This window comes from Amblyomma americanum, chromosome 2 (assembly GCF_052857255.1).
Source record: "Amblyomma americanum isolate KBUSLIRL-KWMA chromosome 2, ASM5285725v1, whole genome shotgun sequence".
In the NCBI taxonomy this organism is placed as follows: domain Eukaryota; kingdom Metazoa; phylum Arthropoda; class Arachnida; order Ixodida; family Ixodidae; genus Amblyomma; species Amblyomma americanum.
This window is the reverse complement of record NC_135498.1, coordinates 195,269,274-195,285,378: the sequence shown is the minus strand read 5'-3', so window position 1 is coordinate 195,285,378 and position 16,105 is coordinate 195,269,274. Positions and strand designations below refer to the sequence as shown.

The window sequence follows — 16,105 nt, the reverse complement described above, 5'->3', positions numbered from 1 at the left end:
TGTCCCCTCACCGCTTTCATTTCGTTTCTCCATTCTGCCTGCTATCGTTTATTTTCGCTGCCCCAGCTTAGGTGCTTCAGTATCGATGGCAGATGCCGGGGCTAGCAAAAATATTATCCTTCCTTATTATTTTAATAAACCACTACGACTATGTACCGGAGCAGTGCAGGATTTTCACGGTAACGTCAACATTGTCCTCATGATGTGAACGATCGATGACAAGTTAGCCTCTTACGGATGTCATATGGCGTGTACGCTTTGTCTGCGGCGATTTTATTAATGAATATCTGTTCAGGCCATGTGAAGGCTCAAGAATAAAATGCAACTTCTTGACGCATGGATATTCCGACTGTTCATGCAATTAAGCCTGTTATACTTAGTGGCACAGGCAGGGGCATATTGGTTAACATTCTTTTTCTGGCTGCCCCACCATACTTTTTGATCATGCATAGGAAGCCTGTTATACGTAGTGGCACAGGCAGGAGCTTATTGGTTTACGTTTTTTTTAAGGAAGCTCCACAATTCTTTTTGTTCATGCATAGGAAGCCTGTTACACGTAGTGACACAGGCAGGGGCTTAATTGTTTACATTCTTTTTAGGCTGCCCCACCATACTTTTTGTTCATGCATAGGGCAACCAGATTTGTTCATCTAGCAGCTGGGAGCGGTAATAAAGCGACTTAAATGCCAGTGAGCACTCCGGACCATACAACAGCACTTAACGGCGTCTCATAGACGTATCAGCTAGTGGCGTCGCTGTAGGCGAAATTCCGGAGCTTGCAGTGAGGTGGCCCACAGAGATGAAGATAGCTGACGATTCCAGGTGGGAGCGCAGGCGCCGAAATGCGTGGCACGTGGGCACCAATAACCGCCAATGACAAATCGCGCATCGGTTGCGACTGCGGATTAATCCACGCTGCTGCGCTTGTCACAAGTTCGGGTCGCTTCTGCATTCGCAGAATAGACGCTGCGCTCCCCTTCGCTAGCGGTGCCCCTGGGCCCTGCAATACCGTAGGAACCCGTCGACGGCACAATCGGGCGATTAGCTACGAGCAGAAGATAATCTGTAGAGCTACGATCTCTTAACACCTACATATTCAACACGAATTAACCCAAATGAAAGAAAACATTGTCTGCTGCCGTCCTTCCTAATCAAGTTTCGATGTCATCATCGTCATCATCATCAGCCTGGCTACTTCCACTGCAGGGCAAAGGCCTCTACCATGTCTCTCCAGTTAACACTGTACTCCATTAGATCTACGGAGAATTTTCACGCCCCAAAATTTCCAGAACTTGCAGTTCACAATGGGAGCAGATCTCTAGTAGTATTATCGTTACAGCGCACAAGATGAGGGCGAGTGTATAGAAAAGGCGCTGAACTTTTGCGCTGCAACGATAATGACACAACATTCCCAGCTTGCACGTCGGGTAGCATATTGCCCCTGCTCCCCCTCCACCCCAAAGACAAAAACAAAAATAACGCCGTAGTTACGATTCAGCCGCCGCGGTGGCTCAGTGGTTACGGCACTCGGCTGCTGTCCTGAAAGACGCGGGTTTTATCCCGACCGCGGCGGCGGCATTGCGATGGCGGCGAAATTCTAGAGGCCCGTGTACTGTGCGATGTCAGTGCATGTTAAAGAACCCCAGGTGGTCGAACTTTCCGGAGCCCTTAATTACGGCGCCCCTCATAGCTTGAGACGCTTTGAGAAGTTAAACTCTTATAAATCAAATCAAACCAAACCGAACCAGTTACGATTCCGAACTTGATATGAGAGTACAGTTTAAGTTTAAATGAGCTTTTCCGGTTGTAACGAGAGCAAATGTTCACCAAAAGTAACGCGCCGTTTTATGGTTCACAGATTCTTACCGCGGTGGTTGCCAATTCTATCAGATTCGATTGCACATTTAGATGCAAAAAGCACAGGAGAGAGTACGAAGAAACTGGGCAGGATATCCAGTCCGGCTTCTCCTTGATCGGTGTCCTTCATTATTATTTGCAAAGGTCAATCTAAGCTAGAGAGTACTGCCACGCGGTGATGAAAACGTCGTCGACAATAGAGTAGCATAATGCCAAAAAATTAAAACACATTATTGGGCACACATGCGCCTGCAAAAAAACTGAACAGCCCGCGGCTTCGGCGGTAGCAACAAGCCTGCTCGGCGGTCGTCGAACAGCATGCGTCCCGCTCCAGGCCACGCTCAATTTAAAGCTGGCAAGTACCCATCCAGATAAGGCCCAAAATCAACTGCATCAACATGAAACAACGTGGAAGCAGTTACTCGTGGCTGCAGTGTTTCAAGATAAGTCTGGTGGAATCTCAAGTCACAAATTGATAACGCCGATTGCCGGTGGCTTTGAGCGTGAACGAAGAGTCAAAATATTCGTGGCACTAACACCCCTCAAAGGAGCGTGGGATTGCTGCTTTACAACAACAAAAAAAGGAATGCAAAAATAAACATTATGAGAGAAAAATAAGCACTGAGAATGGAAAACAGGCGACTGCTAGCGTATATAAAAACTTTTCGGGCGCAAAAAATGCACAACTTGTGGGCGGGAATGGCGCCGCTGACTTGCTGCAACTCCATCGAGGACGACCTCCTTCCTGGGTTCTATGTTTAGACGAAGAATCTCGTGAGGTTCCAGGTAGCGCTGCAAAAGCTTTTCACTTTGTCCGCGGCAACGAATGGGCATCCATGCCCACATGCGGTGGATGACTTCTGTGGGCGTCTTCCTTGTGCGCTATCCACTATATCGAATTATAGCAACCAACTAGCCCAATAAAGAGCCTTGGCATGTCGAATGACACGGGGACACCGGGCTGTCCCGTGCACAGCGCCTATCCCGTCTACATCTTTGTCGTCCGTGTCATTTTTGCGCTATGTTTTCAAAAAACTGTAACCAACTAGCACAATCCAAGCTACTGTTGCACCACGTGTATTCCGCGCGGCATCGGCGTAGGGTATAGTGCCGGGTGCCAGTGTACTTTTGGTTCCTGACCCATGGCTGCGAAAGTCGTCGGGCTTCTGCGCGGTGAAGGCGGGCGTCGATGTTGTCTTCATTGGTGACTTTTGGGAGAACGGTGTTGAGCGTGGTGGTTGCCTTCCTGCCGTGAACCAGCCTAACGGTGTCATCTTGGTGGTCTCCTGAATAGCGATGTTCTGCGTATTGAAGGCTTAAGGGAGCATGGCACTCCATGTCTTGCGCTCAGCATCCACATTCGTGCCATGTCAGCGATGATTTTGTTGAAACGCTCCGTAAGTTCGTTTGTGTACGGAGGGCATACAGTAATTCACCGGTGGCTTATGTAGCTGTAGTTCAAAGTAGCTTGGATGAGCTCGGCCGAAAATGCTCTTCCCCTATCCGTGATGAAGACTTCTGGGACGCTACGGCGCAAAACAGTCTGCTAGGCGAAAAATTTTGTGACTTCCACCGCAGGTCCACACGGTACGGCTTTTGCTTCGGCGTAGCGAGTCAAGTACTCGTTCCAACCGATGGCCCCCTTGTTGCCTAATGTGGCGTTGGATAAGGGCCGAGGAGATCCGTTCGAATATGTCGGAGGGTATTCTTCAGTAGTCCAGCAGGCCTGATGGGCGCCGTCTTTTACCCTTGACACTCATGCCATCTTTTGACGTACAGTGAGACATCAGCAGACAGTCATGGTCAGTAGTACATCTGGAATGTGGTGTAGGGTGCGGAGCCTGCATAATTATGATAATTGTTCGGTACGGCGAGGCGGTACGCAGTAATGTTGGGGGCGAAGTTCTTCACAAGGGTGTCATTTCTGAGACAGAAAGAGGACTAAACGCACTTAAACGATGCTAGTGCTGAAGGAGCCTTGTCTTCCAGATACTGGACGACACGCTGCAGATCGGAGTCTGCGCATAGGTGTAGCAAGTCGCCGGTGATTATCGCCCCCCAAAGGACGTCCTCACCTTCCTATTCCTGCGGCATCTCGAAAGGGGGTTGCGGTCGGCAGTGGTGCGTTTGTGTGTAAATTTGTAGACGACAGATGATGTCGAACTCCTGGAGGCGCTTGCTCATGAAGCGAGGTGGCTAGAGAGGGGCTTTAAACTGGCAAGGCAGCCCCGTTTGTTATGATCGCTGACCACCTCGAATGGTCGTTCGTAAAAGTACAGTCCATACAGGCGGCGAGGCACTCGCTTTCAGTCGTCGAATTGTATAGCCGCGGCTATCGAGAGAGAGTGGCTAGCGTATGCGATTACTTTCTCCATTCCGTCAGTTTCCTGAAGGACGGCGCCTAGACCCACGCTGCTTGCGTCAGTCTCAGCTTCTTCATCAAAGCACCCGACGACCGACGGAGACTGAGATGACGTAGAAGTTCCTTGAAGGCTTCCGTTTCAACATCATCATCATCATCAGCCCTACTACACCCACTGCAGGGCAAAGGCCTCTCCCATGTCTCTCCAATTAACCCTATCCTTTGCCAGCTGCATCCACCCTTTGCCTGCAAACTTCTTAATCTCATCCGCCCATCTAACCTTCTGCCGCCCCCTGCTACGCTTACTTTCTCTTGGAACCCACTCCGTTACCCTTAAAGACCAGCGGTTATCTTGCCTTCGCATTACATGCCCTGCCCAAGCCCATTTCTTTCTCTTGATTTCGACTAGGATGTCATTAACCCGTGTTTGTTCCCTCACCCACTCTGCCCGCTTCCGATCTCTTAACGTTACACCTATCATTTTTCTTTCCATGGCTCGCTGCGTTGTCCTTAACTTAAGCTGAACTCTTTTCGTTAGCCTCCACGTTTCTGCCCCGTAGGTGAGTACCGGTAAGATTATGCTGTTGTACACTTTCCTCTTGAGGGAAATTGGTAAACTGCCACTCATGATCTGCGAGAATTTGCCATATGCGCTCCATCCCATTCTTATCCTTCTAGTTATCTCCCTCTCATGATCCGGATCAGCTGTCACTACCTGCCCTAAGTAGACGTATTCCGGCACAATTTCTAGGCTCTCGCTGCCAATTGTGAACTGTTGTTCCCTTGCTAGGCTGTTGAACATTACCTTGGTTTTCTGCATGTTAATTTTTAGACCCATCGATCTGCTCTGCCTGTCTAACTCGTTGATCATGATTTGCAGTTCACCTCCTGAGTGACTCAGCAAGGCAATGTCATCAGCAAATCTCAGATTATTTAGGTATTCTCCATTTATTCTTATTCCCAACTGTTCCCAATTCAGGCCTCCAAATACCTCCTGCAAACATGCGGTGAACAGCATTGGCGAGATCGTGTCTCCTTGCCTGACGCCCTTCCTTATTGGAATTTTATTGCTGACTTTATGGAGGACTATAGTAGCTGTGCAGTTGCTATATATATCCTGCAGTATTTTGACATAAGGCTCTTCTACCCCCTGATTACGCAATGCCTGTATGACTGCTGAGGTTTCCACTGAGTCGAATGCTTTCTCGTAATCAATGAAAGCTATATATAGAGGTTGGTTATATTCCGCGCATTTCTCTATCACCTGATTGATGGTGTGAATATGATCTATTGTAGAATATCCTTTACGAAAGCCTGCCTGATCATTTGGTTGATTAAAGTCTAACGTTGCCCTGACTCTATTAGCGATTACCTTAGTAAATACTTTGTAGGCAACGGATAGTAAGCTGATCGGCCTGTAATTTTTCAAGTCCTTGGCGTCTCCCTTCTTATGAATTAAGATAATGTTTGCATTCTTCCAAGCTTCTGGTACAGTCGAGGTCATAAGGCATTGCGTATACAGGGTGGCTAGTTTTTCTAGCACGATGTCCCCTCCATCCTTCAACAGATCTGCTGTTACCTGATCCTCCCCAGCTGCTTTTTCCCTCTTCATTGCTCCTAAGGCTTTCTTTACTTCATCTTTCGTTACTGGCGGGATGACGCATTGCTGTGCACTGCTGTCTTTCTCATTAGCGTTCTGATTACATTGGCTACTGTACAGGTCTGTGTAGAACTCTTCGGCTACGTTAACTATCTTATCCATATTGCTAATGACATTGCCCTGCTTGTCTCTTAATGCATGCATCTGGTTTTTACCTATGCCTAGTTTCCTCTCCACTGTTTTTAGGCTACCTCCGTTCTTTAGAGCATGCTCGATTCTCTCCATATTAAACTTCCTTATGTCGGCTACCTTGCGCTTATTTATTAACTTTGATAGCTCCGTTAGTTCTATTCTATCGGTAGTGTTAGATGCCTTCATTTTTTGGCGCTTCTTAATCAGATCTTTCGTCACCTGAGATAGCTTCCCGGTATCTTTTCGAACTGTCCTACCGCCTACTTCTACTGCGCACTCCGTAATTATTGATGTCAGGTTATCGTGCATTGAATGAACATCAAGATCATCTTCCTCAGTTAAAGCCGAGTATCTGTTTTGCAGCGCTATCCTAAACTCCTGTGCTTTCCCTCTTACGGCTAACTCGTTAATGGTCTTCTTCTTCGCTAGCTTCTTCCGTTCCCTCTTCAAGTCTAGGCTAATTCTAGACCTTACCATTCTATGGTCGCTGCAACGCACCCTTCCGAGGACGGCCACATCCTGAATGATGCCAGGTTTAGCGCATAGTATGAAGTCTATTTCATTTTTAATCTCACCATTGGGGCTCTTCCAGGTCCACTTCCTGTTTTCTCGTTTGCGGAAGAAGGTATTCATGATCCGTAAATTATTTCTATCCGCGAATTCGACTAATAACTCTCCCCTGCTATTTCTAGAGCCTATCCCATAGTCACCTACCGCGTGGTCGTCAGCCTGCTTCTTGCCCACCTTCGCATTGAAGTCGCCCATCAGTACAGTGTACTGCGATTTTACTCTATTCATTGCTGATTCTACGTCATCATAGAAGCTTTCAACGGTCTGGTCATCATGGCTGGATGTGGGTGCGTAGGCCTGCACCACTTTCAGCTTGTACCTCCTATTCAGCCTAATTACTATGGCTGCTACCCTCTCGTTAACACTGTAGAACTCCTCTACGTTGCCAGCTATATCCTTATTAATGAGGAAACCCACACCTAGTTCTCGTCTACCCTCGAACCCGCGATAGCACAGTATGTGTCCGTCCTTTAGTACTGTATACGCCTCACCTGTCCTCCTAACTTCGCTAAGCCCTATCACATCCCATTTAATTCCCGCTAATTCCTCGAACAGCACTGCTAGGCTAGCCTCACTAGCTAAAGTTCTAGCGTTAAACGTTGCCAGGTTCAGATTCCAATGGCGGCCTGTCCGGAGCCAGGACGTGTTCCGTTGCAACACGTCTCACTTATGGCACGTCTGTGTTTGTCAGTCGGGCCAGAGGTTCTGCAACCCGCAAAAATTCTTGACAAATCGTCGGAAATGCGCGTTCGAGGAATCTGCTTCGGCCGGCGGCGGAAACTCCAATAGGAGCAGTTTTCGGCGGGTATGGGCGGTTTCCATGCTTTCTTGCGATGTTACCTAGGAAAAGCTGCTCTTCGTAAGAGCCCAGTGGCACGCTCTACTTTCAAAGGTAGCCCGGACGAATTGATTGGTTCCAGCCTTGTTCAAATCTTTATCAGGTTGTCATCAAAGTGCGAGGCGAATAGCAGCCCACAAGAGCAGAGAAGGAACTCAGCAGCTGAAACAAGCGTAACTCTTCATTTATTGATGTTGCGGCATTCTGTCGTTGGTTACAAATAAATAAATAAATGATATGAGAGCTTTGGCTAAATTTTGCACCCCAAGTAAAGTGATCACCTGATCACAAAAAAGTATAGCACACACTTTCGTTCAAAGATTTTAGTAGCTCACTGTGACCACAACCTTTCCTGCAGTAAAATACACCTCACGCAGGAGGCACCTTTCAAGGCGTTTTAACTGTGAACTGTTTGGTATTCCCTGTAGATAAAAAAGCGACCTTGGTGTTATTCATAGATGGTAAGAACAATAAATGCGTAAAAAAGCCTAGCCAGTCAGGTTTTGATATAACAAAGTCAACGCAAAGACAATGCACTCTTTATAGGATTACTTCACTACAATGGTATGTGAACCTTATAAATTTATCTCGGCCGTCTGTTTACATACAGTGAAAGCACGCCTATACTGAACACTGTTTTGTTATGCCGCAAGAAACTAGAAACTGACAGTCAATTATTTTTCGCTTCCACACGTGTTCGAGCAACAATGCGATTTCTTCGTTGAGGCAACACCGATGAGTATTCAGGTTCTAAATTGTGGCAGTCGCATCTGTGGCGGTAGACTGGAAGAACGTATGCAAGACGTTGAGGAAAGACTTTTCCAGATACGCGCACGGTAGGACAGATTACATGCTTTTGCTCCAGGAATCAGCACATTTTAGAAAAGAAGTGAGGCTTGTAAAAGTTGAGGTAATATTCGCGATATTTGTATGCGCCTTAATATTGTGTGCGTCTTTATGCGCAACGCACAAAGGTACAGTGCTAGAAACCAAAATGAGCTTACCGTTTTGGAAGCGTTGAAACAAAAGTTCCCTAAGTGCAGAGGAGCAGACTTAATCTGCGGTCGGCGGTGCTCTGTGGAGCGTAGGAAGGCGAACTTTCGACATAGCCGCACAGATATAAAAACGCCAAAAGCAGTAGGAAGGTGTTCTTAATGCGCTACAACTGCGCTAATATTTCATTTATTTATTTACCAAATAATGTAGGCCCTTACAACGGGCCCTAGCAGAAGGGGCAAGAAAGAGATTACACAATATGAAATCACGACTCGAAGCATAAGTAACAAGTTATTTGTAATGGGACATTCTTAACAGTAAGAGGAGAAAATTTAGCTTAGTTTCGCAGCGCAGTCCTTCAGCACTCTATCGCACGACGGCATTAACCTTTAGCAGAAGCATTAGACCGAGCGGCAGCCACGGTGGTAAAATAACGCCCACCTTATCTGCTCTGTTTTTCTTCTGCCTCCCAGATTTCATCGAACCCCGATTTCTTGGTTTTGAGATGTGATGTTGGAGACTTGCAACGTCAGAGACTTTTGCGCCACCATGCTTTCTACCTGTCGAACTGCAAATGGCTCACATGAACGGCAGCGACGGTGGTGAAAGGACGCCCACCTTATCTGCTCTTCCGCCTCCCAGGTTGGTTACCCTGGCTCCCTGCTGCCACAGTGCTGTACCTTACTACCGACGCTTAGTTCCTGCAAATTGCTTGACCTCTACAGATATCATCAAAGCCGGCTTCCCTGGCGTCTAGGTGTGACGTCGGAAACTTGTCACGTCAGATACTTTTGCGCCACCGTGCATTCTACCTGTCGAGCTGCAAACGGTTCATACGAACGGCAGCGACAGTGGTGAAAGGACGCACAGCTTATCTACTCTTTTTATCTTCCGCCTCTCAAGTTGGTGAAAGGAAAACTTTCTTGCTAAACATTGAGTCCCCTGCCACCACCGCTGCTGGCGTGTTGCATGCTACTCCTGTGTTCTTTGTTTTCATTTTAGCATGCTCGAATTTGTGATGTTACGGGGGAAGTTTTTTTGCTTCTTAACGTGTATGTGCACAAGTTATATCCGCAGTCATCATGCCGGAGACATGCCCGTCCTGCGAGGAGTGTTTGCGCAGCGAAGGTCGCGTCATAAAATGCGCCTAATGTGAGTACACACACGATCTTGTTGATTGCTCCGGAATGTCTTAGTCAACCTCTAAGTCTAAAGGCGAAAAAGGTCGCAAGAGTTGGAGATGCCCCGACTGTCGCAAATCAAAATAAAAAAGGTCTGAAAGCGTCACCATGCAACCTGAGCTTGACAACAGTTCGGCTGATGTTTGTCAAAGGCTTGATGCTCTTGCCGGCCTGCCCATGTAGATGAATGAAGTGAAGCATTCAAGTGAGCTAATGTACAAGAATACGATGACATACTTGAACGAGAAGCCATACATGATAAAGAAAGTTGCAGCTTGAGGAAACATGTCAGTCTACAGTCTAGCGCGATTTGAAGGTTACCGCGCGAGCGTCGACTGGCGCTGCATTCCAGGCGCCTAGCGGCCTAGGGGGATGTCCCTGCGGATGCTCGGGAACCCGCGGTGTCGCCGATCACCGTCGCGACGCCTGCAAGCTGCAGGCGCCCCCCTGCGGTGTGTGTGTGTGTGTGTGTGTGTGTGTGTGTGTGTGTGTGTGTGTGTGTGTGTGTGTGTGTGTGTGTGTGTGCGTGTGCGTGTGCGTGTGCGTGTGCGTGTGCGTGTGTGCGTGTGCGTGTGCGTGTGCGTGTGCGTGTGCGTGTGTGCGTGTGTGCGTGTGCGTGTGCGTGTGCGTGTGTGCTTGTGTGCTTGTGTGCGTGTGTGCGTGTGTGCGTGTGTGCGTGTGTGCGTGTGTGCGTGTGTGCGTGTGTGTGTGTGTGTGTGTGTGTGTGTGTGTGTGTGTGTGTGTGTGTGTGTGTGTGTGTGTGTGTGTGTGTGTGTGTGTGTGTGTGTGTGTGTGTGTGTGTGTGTGTGTGTGAAGGAAGCCAACAGTCACCGAAACCAAGGTGCATAGCGGAATGTTTTTATAATGTTTTTATAACTCGCTTAAGCGGTTAAGCGAGCACCATAGGGAAGTTAGGGATGGCGGTTCCAGCAGTTTGGCACGGCACTGTCGTGTTCATAAATGCAAGCCTGGTTTTAAAGAATGCGAGGTGATAGGCAGAAATGTCGATAGATTAACAAGGGAAATTATCGAGGCTGCCGCAATCAAAAGAGCTTGACCTGAAAGCTGCGTTAGCAGTCCGTCATTGTCGCTGACAAAGAAAGATATGGCATTTTTAGCCTCGGAGCAGTATGCCAACCGATGAAATGTATTGCATGTGATTTTTAAGCTTTGTTCACAAAGTATCTTGTCTAATCTGACTGGTATCATTCTTTACTTCATGTATAAATTCTGTGTGCACCAAATAAATCTGTAGTGGAAGTTTAGCGCTTGTGTTTGTCCCCTGTTTTGTTGCTGCGCTATGAATCATAACGCATACCCACTAGCCCGAACCATCACCTTGTTAACTCAAGTTTATTCATAGGAAACAAGGCCAGTATGAGGGAAGCGTGGACAATAATACAACGAAACATAACGCATATGTTGCTACGTGATATCAAGGAACATGACTTCCCTATCATGTAGACAGATATAGGGCTGGCTGACGCGCAATCTTGGTTTCTTCTTCATCTAGTAAGCCTCACTGATCTCTCGTGTTAATCGGACACGCTGTTGAACAAAATATCACAATGATGTAATAAAGGAAAACAGGATTTCTATTCTCGGCAATAGTCAGATAACTCTGTGGACTTCAGTTAATTTAATAAATCCTGATGTTCTTTCAAACGCGTAATAATGAACCACCCTGTCAGGCGAATGTATATTTTTCCACAGGATAGCTGAATCTTATACACAACCCCCTCAGAGTATGGCAAAAATTTTGTTCCATGCATTATTCCGCAGGCCACTTGAGGCTTTACCGGTCTTTCAGCTTTCCTTTCCAGAAATGCACAAATCCCATGTACTTCCTTTGGTGCAGAAAACACGCCACCTAAATCATAACTACTGGCTACGTTTTTCAGACCATGTGGAAGGCAGTGTATATAAGGTGGAACTGTTAACTTTTCATTTGTGTCTTTTGTCTGGAGCCCACATTGAAGCCGCAGCCTTTCATCTCCTTACAATTTTGTTGCGACCAAAATGATATCGTCCGGGGATTCTGCATCACCGAGCCGGCTTCAGACGAAAGAGATAAAAAAAAAATTTCACAGTTGCTCCTTATGCACACTGACTCTCATATGATCTCAAAAATGTAGCCACAGTAGGTGTGATGTAGGGGTCGTTTTTTCTGTACCAAAGAAACTAAACAGTATTTGAGCGCTTGTGGAAAGGAAGGCTGAAAGACCAGTAGAGTGTCAAGTGACCTGCGGGATAAAGCACGGAACAAAGTTTTTGTTGTGCTCTGAGGAGGTTGTGGATACGAATTTCCTATCCTGTGGGCAAATATAAATTCGCCAGGCAATATGGTTCATTATTACGCGTCTGAAAGCATATCAGGATTCATTGGATTCAACTAAGTCCATAAATTTAGCTTACAATTGCCGATGATGCATATCTTGTTTTCCTTCATTACATCATAGTGACGTTTTGTTCAAACGTCCTTTCCGATTAAAAAGGGAGGTCAGTGAGGCTTAACAAGTAAAAAATGGCTGTGATTTAGCTATGGCTAAACCTGGAGTGACGCGATAGCTACAGCTGGCCGAGTGGAACTCGCTCAGTCTGATTGCGAAGTCAGTCTTTCGCCGCTGCATTTCGCAGGGCGTTCCTTCTTCATCTTTCGAGTGCATGTGCTCGAAAACCTGACTAGAAGAAATCGGGAACTCTTGAAAACTGTCAAGGATTGGGCAAAAGTACACGATCACATGTATGTATGGCACACAAATGGCAAGGTATTGCTAAGGAAGTCTGATGGTATGTCAGCCATTCACATCACTAAAGCGTCTGAACTCGATCGGCTAACCTAAGGCTGTATTTCCATCGCATGGCTGGTACTGTACGTCATCCTACAACCCCGTACATTCTTTCGGGTGAGCTTAGAAGACATATCGGCTCAGCGTTTTCGAAGCACTTAAATGTCTCCATATCAATTGCTCGGTCAATAAGAAATAAGGAATCGCCGCTATTATCTTTACTTCAATATTGCAATGATTCCTTTGATGTGCTTATGATTTCTGAAACCTGGTGTACCAGTGAAATAGACGTCCTTCGGTTAGACAGCTACCGGATTTTCCTTTTAAGCCGTGCCTTTGGCCGCGGTGGCGGTGTGTGTGTTTTGTTTGAGAAGGCATGTCAACCCGAGTTACTACCCATGTTCACGATTTCTACATGTGATTATGAAGTTTTGTCCACTCGTGTCGAAAATTTTATTTTTGTCGTTTGTTATCGGCCCCGTCAAGGTTGTATTTCGAATTCCTTAGTTTTCTTGAATCATTGCTTTCTTATACTAATGATAACTGTTTAAGGCTGCTGATTCGCGGTGGTATAAATATTAACTTACTAGTGCCAGGTAGTCATACCTAAAATCTAGACCTTTTGTTAAAAGTAAACGGATTTTGCAATATAATTAATTCACCAACGCGAATTACACCTTCCTGCTCTTCATTACTCGATGTGTTCACAAATTTTGAAACTGACAGTCTCAAAGCTGGCATTATTATTTCTGATCTCAGTGATAACTTTCCCATATTCCTCTGTACAAAACACAGAAAAATAAGTTCACGACTTCAGAGCAGTGCTTTCAGATTATTAACAGCGACAACCTCCTTAAATTCAGATGCACGTTGACAAATGACGATTGGACTGGTAGGCTTAACGAGACTGACCCGAACAAAGCGTACGATCTTTTTTTAGACATCGTCAAGAGTGTTTACCAGTCATCGCACCCGTAAACTATGGATCACACATGACCTGAAACATAAAATTAATAAGAACCATAAACTCTATCACAAATTTATCAAATCAAAAGAGTTCAGTGAACTGAAGACTCTCAGAATATACCGAAACCGCCTGAACAAAGAACTTGAGTGAGCAAAAAACACTTACTACGCTAACCAGTTTGGCTCCGCTGGAGGTAGGACGGAGATAATGTGGAAAAAATTGAGCAATCTTTTTTCCATTAGTAATACTCGCAATGAGATTAATGCTAACAAGCAAAATGAGGTCGAGATATCGGGACAACAGTTAGTAAACAAGTTCAACCAGCATTTCGTTAATCGTTCAATCCCGCCATATGTGCATAACGACCTTCGCAACATCCCTTTGAGCAGTGAAACTATATCTCTCGACGCTGTTGAAGAATATGAGGTAATGCATGTTTTCCAGGAGCTTAACAATACCACAAGTGTGCACATTGACGGGATGCAATTAAAACCTATTAAGTTTGTCCTTGATGTCCTGCTTCCATGCCTCACACATATTTCTAATTTGCGCATTGCTAATGCTATCTTTCCATCTAAAATGCAGATTGCACGTGTCCGTCATATACGAAAAAGGCGACAAATATGACTGGCAATTATAGACCCATCGCCGTGCTACCAGTATTTTCTAAACCCCTTGAAAAACTAATTCACAAAAGTTTCGCAAATTTCGAGGAGAAATAAATTATAATAACTGACTCACAGTATGGATTTCGTAAGCATCGTTGTACAGAGCAAGCATTACTAGCTCAAAAAGAGTACATATTAAAACACCATGAGCAAAATAAAATAGCCATCGGCATTTTTATAGACTTTACAAAAGCGTTTGATTTGTTGAAGCATGCATTACTAATCCGCAAACTTGACCGCTACGGTTTCCGAGGTCACGCAGGATCTCTTGTGCAGTCTTACTTGAGTAATCGCAGACAAGCGGTCAGTAAGAATGGGTATATATCGGAAATAGAATCACTTCACCACGGTGTTCCTCAGGGAAGCATACTGGGTCCTTTTCTTTTTAATATTTTTATTAATGATATTGTGCACATCGCCCCTGCAAAATACATTTATATATGCTGACGATACGAGCGTATTTTTTTCAGGAACTCATGCAGATACTTTAGTAGATACAGTGAATTCTGCCCTCTCTAATTTATATGAATGGACAAAAAAAACGGTTTGCAGGATAAATGTCGCGAGAACAAAAGCAGTTGTTTTCAGTGCAAAAAATAAGAGAGTTACACTTGTAGAAGACATTTGCTTAAATAATGCTCATTTAGATATAGTACCTACATTTAAAACACTCGGCGTTGTATTTAATGAAAAAATGGCTTGGGATGACCATGTCTATTTTATTGCGAGCAAACTGTCGCAAATTATTGGTTTAATTTGCAGATGTCGCCAAGTACTGCCAAAAAGAGCACTGCTGGCCATATATTATGCACTCTTTAGTTCTCGCCTCAATTACAGCAATTTAGTGCGGAGAAAAACATCGCAAGAAAACATCAATAAGCTACTCGTATTACAGAAAAGTTTTCTGGGACCAATTGAAAATGATCCCAGAACATTCCACACAAAAGAACTTTTTTCTAAATACAAAATACTTCCTGTAACTAAATTGTACACCTTTCTCTCAAGCCACGCTCTGAAGCGCGAAATTAATAATCACATGTCCTTCCTTCATGAACTGTCTAACATTGAAGTAAGCAGTAAAGTACACAACACAAGAAACGTCGATCAGTGGCGTATAAAAACATACAGAACAACATATGGCTGCCCAACACTTGAAAACATATTACCGCGTCTACTAAATGCTCCTTTGTCAATAACATTAGCCTGAAAACCATGTCACACAGAAAGCTTTTAGAATATTTTTTTATTTACAGACACTGCTTTCAATTTGCGAAACAAATTGACTGTATTGTACTGTTCATTGCTTTGTTGGTCATTTTATTTTCCTTACGGGAAGAACCTGTCGCGATTATTTGCAACATTGCATTGTAATTATATTGTATTATAATTTGAAAGTGTGCCGCTGTTTTGTTGCAAAGTTCGCAGCCGGGTGTCCATGGCCAGGTCAAGCGGTCCAAGAGGCTGCTTTTACTATGGACACCCTGTCACCATGCGTATTGTGGTGGTAAATAAATAAATGAAATGAAATAAATGAAATCTTCATCCCTGGGCGTGGATTCACTCTCTTCCCCTCTCCACTCCTCCCCCACTCGGTTTCGCCGGCGCGCCGCGCCACGCCGCCGGCAGCTGCCACGGTGGCCACTGCGCCGCCACGCTGAAGGCTCGAAATGCTAGCATAATGTAAGCTCGCGGCGCTCCAACCAGCTGCGTGCTCTGACATCACTCCAAGCATGCGCACAACTGACGAGGTGGGCAGCGTCCGCTCCGTCGTCGACGAGGCGCATGGCGCGCACACCAGCTGAGGGCTATGACGTCACTCCGCGCATGCGCACAGATGGCTCTGCGGTGGTGCTACGGCTCATCGCGCAGCCACGCTGACCTCGCGAAGTGGCTGGCGTAGTATAGCTATCGCTACAAAAAACCACGATTGTTTATCAACAAGCGCTCTGTCTACATGATAGGGAAGTCATGTTCCTAGATACCACGTACCAACACGTGCGTTATATTTGGTCGTATTATTGTTTGTCTGCGCTTCTTTTATATTCGCCTTGTTTCCTATCAATAAACTTCAGCTCTGTGTTAGCG

At 45.7% G+C, this 16,105-nt stretch overlaps 1 protein-coding gene across 1 annotated transcript in view; it reads right to left on the bottom strand.

Moving 5' to 3' along the window:
* The window catches only part of LOC144119395 (testis-specific serine/threonine-protein kinase 3-like), a 984,587-nt gene that overhangs the window by 182,768 nt on the left and 785,714 nt on the right, over positions 1 to 16,105 (bottom strand). The gene's annotated exons all lie outside the window — the stretch shown is intronic.